General features: G+C 48.0%; 1 protein-coding gene across 4 annotated transcripts in view; it reads right to left on the reverse strand.

The window, feature by feature from the left end:
* Window positions 1-5,662, reverse strand: part of NCOA1 (nuclear receptor coactivator 1) — a 304,047-nt gene extending 298,385 nt beyond the window's left edge. For all 4 annotated transcript variants that reach the window (XR_014154526.1, XM_081854455.1, XM_081854459.1 and 1 more), the window contains exon 1: window positions 5,526-5,662. The gene's annotated coding sequence lies outside the window, so the exon portion shown is untranslated. The remainder of the gene's footprint in view (window positions 1-5,525) is intronic.
* Between the last annotated feature and the right edge of the window lie 338 nt (window positions 5,663-6,000).

Genomic DNA, 6,000 nt, shown 5'->3' on the forward strand with positions numbered 1-6,000 from the left:
AATGAACATTAGCTTGATCTACTCCCCACACCGGCGGAAAACAAAATATTTCATCACCACTGAAATATGGTTTTATACTCGTTTTTCTATTTTAGGTCGTTTTCCTCCTTGTGGCCAGAGGGGGGGAAATCCCTCTATAAGTAGGCAAACCTATCTATTCACAGTTCTTGAGCACTCTTGCAGTATTAGAACTGCAAAGTATTAAAGTTTGTACATGTGCCTACACACACCTCCCAATAAAAACCAAGCACCCGCCACTGGAACAAATGAACCCGGACAATCCAGTTGAGAGCATATGCAGGAATTTGCTTTGAGTACTAGAATTTGCTTTGAGTACTAGAACTAGACAGGGTGAATCTGATTTAAATCAAATCAATTAAATTAAATTAAATCGATCACAATTTAAATCGTGATTTAAATCACTAGTCAGTAAGACTTGATTTAAATCTCTCTCTTTTTACAGAAAGACTCATTCTTGCTGGTATAATCTTAATATTTACAACAGATGGTTTCATTTTTGAAATAATAAATTTTCAGAGTAGTTTTTACAGTTAAATCAAAAATTACAGATTTGGTTATACTATTAGAAATACATAGACAGATAATTATGAAATTATTATGAGGTTTAATAAGTTAACTGTTTATATTTGCATAACTTTTCTGATGTACTTTATTGGAAGGAGAAAAATAATCATTTCCTTAATAACAATTTAAACAATTTATTTAACTAAAGCAATAACATTATAGCACATGTATCCATGTTTGTTAACTGTTGTGGTTAAACTTAAAAAAAAAAAAACTTAGACTGAGTTTTAGCACACATGAAAAACTTAAAACGAATCCTTATTTTCTGATGAACAGCCTTTCGACTATAATGTAACTTAAATAGAAAACTATCTTTAGAAAGATTTTTCCTCCAAAAGAATTTCATTTTAAAAATCTGATTTAAATAAAAAAAAATCCGATTTAAATAAAGAAAATCTGATTTTTGATTATTTTTTTATTAAAAAAATCACTGATTTTTATGCACCCTGGAAGTGGAGGACCGTAACAGTTCTTCCCCATTAAAATCCACTTCTGTTTAACCCACATTGTCTATGTTTTAGCAGCATAATCCAGAGGGGTGGGGGTCATTTTGTTGCCGCTATTGTTAAAACTTACAGATCTACCGCAGATCACCACAAGATGAAAATGTCATAAGGACGTCACGGAGGCCAATGGCCCATCTAGTCCAGCATCCCGTTTTCATCTTAGTCAACCAGCAAGCAAGACACGAGCACAAGAATACCCATCTCTCATGAAGCCTACTGCGACTAACCATCATAGGAGAGCTTAGCCACTGTGGCCAGCAGCCACTGATTGTCTTCTCCTCCATGAATCTGTCTAATCCGGGGGTCAGCAAACTTTTTCAGCAGGGGGCTGGTCCACTGTCCCTCAGACCCTGTGGGGGGCTGGACTATATTTGGAGGGGGGGATGAACGAATTCCTATGCCCCACAAATAACCCAGAGATGCATTTTAAATAAAAGGACACATTCTACTAATGTAGAAAGACGCTGATTCCTGGACCGTCCACAGGCCAGACTGAGAAGGCGACTGGGCCAAATAGTTTGCCTAAGTAAAAAGGTAAAGGTACCCCTGTCCGTACGGGCCAGTCTTGCCAGACTCTAGGGTTGTGCGCTCATCTCACTCTAGAGGCCGGGGGCCAGCTCTGTCCGCAGACACTTCCGGGTCACGTGGCCAGCGTGACAAGCTGCATCTGGAGAGCCAGCGCAGCACACGGAAACGCCGTTTACCTTCCCGCTGGTAAGCGGTCCCTATTTATCTACTTGCACCCGGGGGTGCTTTCGAACTGCTAGGTGGGCAGGCGCTGCGACCAAGCGACGGGAGCGCACCCCGCCACGGGGATTCGAACCGCCGACCATGCGATCGGCAAGTCCTAGGCGCTGAGGTTTTACCCACAGCGCCACCTACCCATGGTCTAATCCTCTCTTAAAGCCATCCAATATGGTGGCCATCACTGCCTCCTCGGGGAACAAGACCCATAGTTTATTTAAGGATGTCACTGTATTTTGTTGAAACCACAACTAGAGCTCTTGCTAACTTCATTCTGCGGACTAATATTTCTTCATGTGCAGAAGATTTACACATGCAACCAACAGAAAACTCTTCTTTCACTTTTCATTTCTTTTAAACTCACACACCCCCTCAATCCATTTGAAGCAAATTACTTGGAATGAAGCCAGTTCTGCCCCATTGACCTCTGGTATTTTTCTTTCTTCAGTTTTAGGATAGATTTTAATGAACTCGTTGTTTCTATGTGGTGTTCACTTTTAATTGAATTTATATTGTCAGTCACTTGGGCGGGGGAGCGACTCCAAGTTAAGAGACAGATTATATAAATGAAGTCAAATGAATGAACAGACATTGGATTTAAAGAAGTCTAAATTGATGCCACTCCAGATATTGCAGGTGAACATTTAGTTCTCTCTCTCTCACACACACATCTGCATCCTGCCCTTCTTCCAAGGAGACAGCACCTAAAAGACTGAGGATGGCCCCAAAAAGGTCTGAAAATACCTGGAAGCCTCCTCCCATTTCTGAACTACAAAACCTTTGCTTATTTTTAAAACGTAGTGCGGTTTACTTCAAAGAATACTTTCCAGTTTTTGTAATGTAAACCAGTTGAATGATTAGAATACACAATGAAGGGTAGAATGATGACCCAGTTCTCAGCTACTGAAACGTCAACATGTGCTGCAGTACGTAAAGGTGCAGTGCTCTCAACCCACACTGGGAAAAAGTTTCCTTTCAGTCACTATTTATTTCCATCCTGAATGTCACATTCAGCAAAAAAAAAAAAAAAAAAAAAAAAAAAAAAAAAAACCAAGTCATTCCCTCTTTCCTACCCATGAGATTAATTCAAGAAGAGGGTCAATTCCAGGATGTGAGCTTCAGAAACTTCAAGTTGCCTGAAGATGAGGGTAGGAAAGCCGTTTACATGCACTCAAACATGAGATTCATGCATATAATTGTAATGCCAGTCAGCAACATTATGCTGCAGGTGTAACGCATTAAACCATATTATCTATAAACACATTCACTAAGCTGATTTGATAACACACTAGAACAGAACTGGCAAGAGCCTGGAAAAGCCTTTTATATGAAGCCAAACCATTCAGAAGGCAACACAAATGGGGCAGTCTCTAAACATAAACTCTAACACAGCACCAAGTCATATCCGCATCACCCTCAGTCCTTATTCAAAGACTATTTCATCCCTTGCCCTTAAAATTTTTTTTTAAAAAAATCCATTTCTTGAGCTCAAATTACCCTCCAAACCATCCGATACCTCATTACCATCTTGATTTCCTTCAACCAGAAAAACTGCACAAGTACATTACTTATTCTCCCCAGGCTCTCTGAAAGAGGAGTGTGTAAACAATTAATGTGCATAAAAGAGTTTGCTGCCTCTGCTTTTGATAATCCAACTGATGATGAGATGCAACGTGCAAAAGCAAAGAGGCCACGCTTCAAAGCAGCAATGTAGCACACCTACGCTCCCAGCCTACTCTCTGTGCAATGAAGACTTCTGCTTACAGGCCCCCTGTTGCTGTGGGATTGTCACCAGCACCATCAACGGCACATCTTTGCCCCAATATGGGCCCGTCGCACGACACCCTGCCCCAGCCATGTTTACGCAGTCAAAGCAGCCCAGACTCTTAATGACCAATCTGGACAAGAAGAAAGCAGCTTCACTACTTTGCTATTAAAACTTGCTGGTGGTTGTGTGCAGTTTTGCAGGAGAACATGAACGTGCGGGCATGTCAAAAGTTTAGGTGTGGGAGAAGAGTAGGCAAGTTTTCCCTACTCCTGAAAATTGCACTTTTCATCTGAAATTTTAAAGGGGAGGGTGAGAGAGGGGGTGTATGCGGCACTTGACATAACCCAGAAACGAGCAGGAGCATTCCCCACCTACAGATTTTTAGTTAAACGACTTTGAACCACCATATACACACTTCCTCCCAACCCAGGCTCTCTCTCTGCCTCTGTACACACAAATACTTGCTGACACTCTCCTTCCACAAGCCTCCGATTTTAAGACTCTAGTGTCCTCCTGGTCCCCTGCTCAACTGACTCTCCCCAGGATTTGAGGGTGGGGGACAAGCCCTCCCATTCAGAGCCAAAGTTATTACTGTTGCTTCACCACCACCACCACTTCTGATTTGTTGTGGGGAAGAGATAATGTCAATTCCAGGAACTGCTTTCTACTCTGGTTTAACCAAAGATGTAAAGGGAAACTGGATGGTACACCACATCCCCGCAGAGCCTGCTGCCGCTGCTCCCTTTCTCATTGGAAACCCCTTCCCATACATTCCACCAAACCCCAGGCACCCCCTTCCCGCTCCATTCCCCCCTTAACTATGCCCCATAACTAAAGATCACTCCCACACAAACACACCTTCTCTCCACTTCTCTACAGATTGCCTATGGGGTGGACTTTGGTAATATGGCACCCTGCCTGAGTGAAGGCAAAACTGGGCAAATCCCACCCCCCAATATTTCTTATTTTCACAGTAACTGAGTACGTACCAGTATAAATACAGGGATGATGTTGATGATGATGATGATGATTTCTACTGCTACTACTTTGCACCCGCTCTGCTCTGCACCCTGTGTGAGGGAACTGCCCACCCCCACCCTAAATCCATCACTGCTGGGATCTTCCATTACTCCCCAGTTTTGGGGTACTTTGCCACTTTCTCTGGCATCTGACAGATCCTTCTGGGAGACCCCCTCGCCGGCCTATAGCTTTCCAGCTCCCTGGGGTCCTAGTTACCCATTTTTTCATTGCACAGCTCCCTAATCTGGGCTGGGGGGGGGGGAGTGCAACCCCTTTGACCTGTCCACACCCATTTGGGGGAAAGGTCTTCTTCCTGCGAGGAGGGGGGGTACCCCGTGTGTCCCCTTGCCCCCACACGCCCCCCTCCTTCCCCACCCCCAAAGAAGCAAGCTCCCTTCTATCTGCCACAACCTCCTCTTGGCACAGAGACCTCCCACCCCCCGGGGGGGACCCCTGCTCTCCAGCACCCACCAAACTCCCCTGGCAGACCCACCCACCCCGCGACGACCCCCCCCCCAATCTCCAGGCTTTTGCACCAACACGCCCCTGCCCCCTTCCCTGTCACACCCAGACCTCAAAATCATGCATTTCCCCCCCCCCCAAAAAAAGCAGCCCTGCTCCTTCTGCCACTGCTCCTGGTGCAGCGCCCACCCACCCCAAAAAACACACACACCCCGGACCCCGCCCCCTCCTTCGCACTCACCCCAATCTTTCCTTGGAGGACCCCCCCAAAAAAATGCGCCCCGCCCCCTTCTTTAAACCTCCCCCCCCCGCGAGCTTCCTCGCCCCCCACAAAAATAACCATTTTTTTGCAAACTCCCCCCCCCCCCAGAAGCAAGCCTCGGCCGCGGGCTTCCCTTCCTGGCCTGACAGCTCAGCGCCCCCCCCCCCGGCGGGCTCACCTGCTGCCTCCGGCCGGGCCGAGGCCTCCCTCCTCGGCGGGGAAGCACCGGGGGTCGTCGCCTTCCTTGGCGAGGAGGGGGAGCGGGCGCGCCCGGGGCCGGCGAGGAGCGCGGCGGGGGCGGCCCTCCTCGCGTCCTCGGGCGGCGGGCGCGGGCGGCGCTTCTCCTCGGCGGCGGCCTCCTCCTCCTCCTCCTTCTGGGGCCCCGGCTCCCTCGGCGGGGCTCCTGGGCGCCCGGGGCCCCCGCTCTCCGCGCTCGCTCAGCCTGCGCCGCCTGCGCCGCCTGCTCGGCTCCCGAGGGCGGGCGGAATGGCGAGGGGGCGCGGAGGAGGAGGAGGAGGAGGAGGAGGAGGAGACGGGGGGCGGGACGCGGCCGAAGAGGGGCTGGCGAGGGAGGACGGAGAGAGAGAGGGAGGGAGGCCGCCGCCGCCAGAAGGGGAGGCCACCGCCGAGGCGAGGGGCCGAAACCGCCTCAG

The sequence above is a fragment of the Podarcis erhardii genome (assembly GCF_964252035.2).
Source record: "Podarcis erhardii genome assembly, chromosome: 3".
NCBI lineage: Eukaryota > Metazoa > Chordata > Lepidosauria > Squamata > Lacertidae > Podarcis > Podarcis erhardii.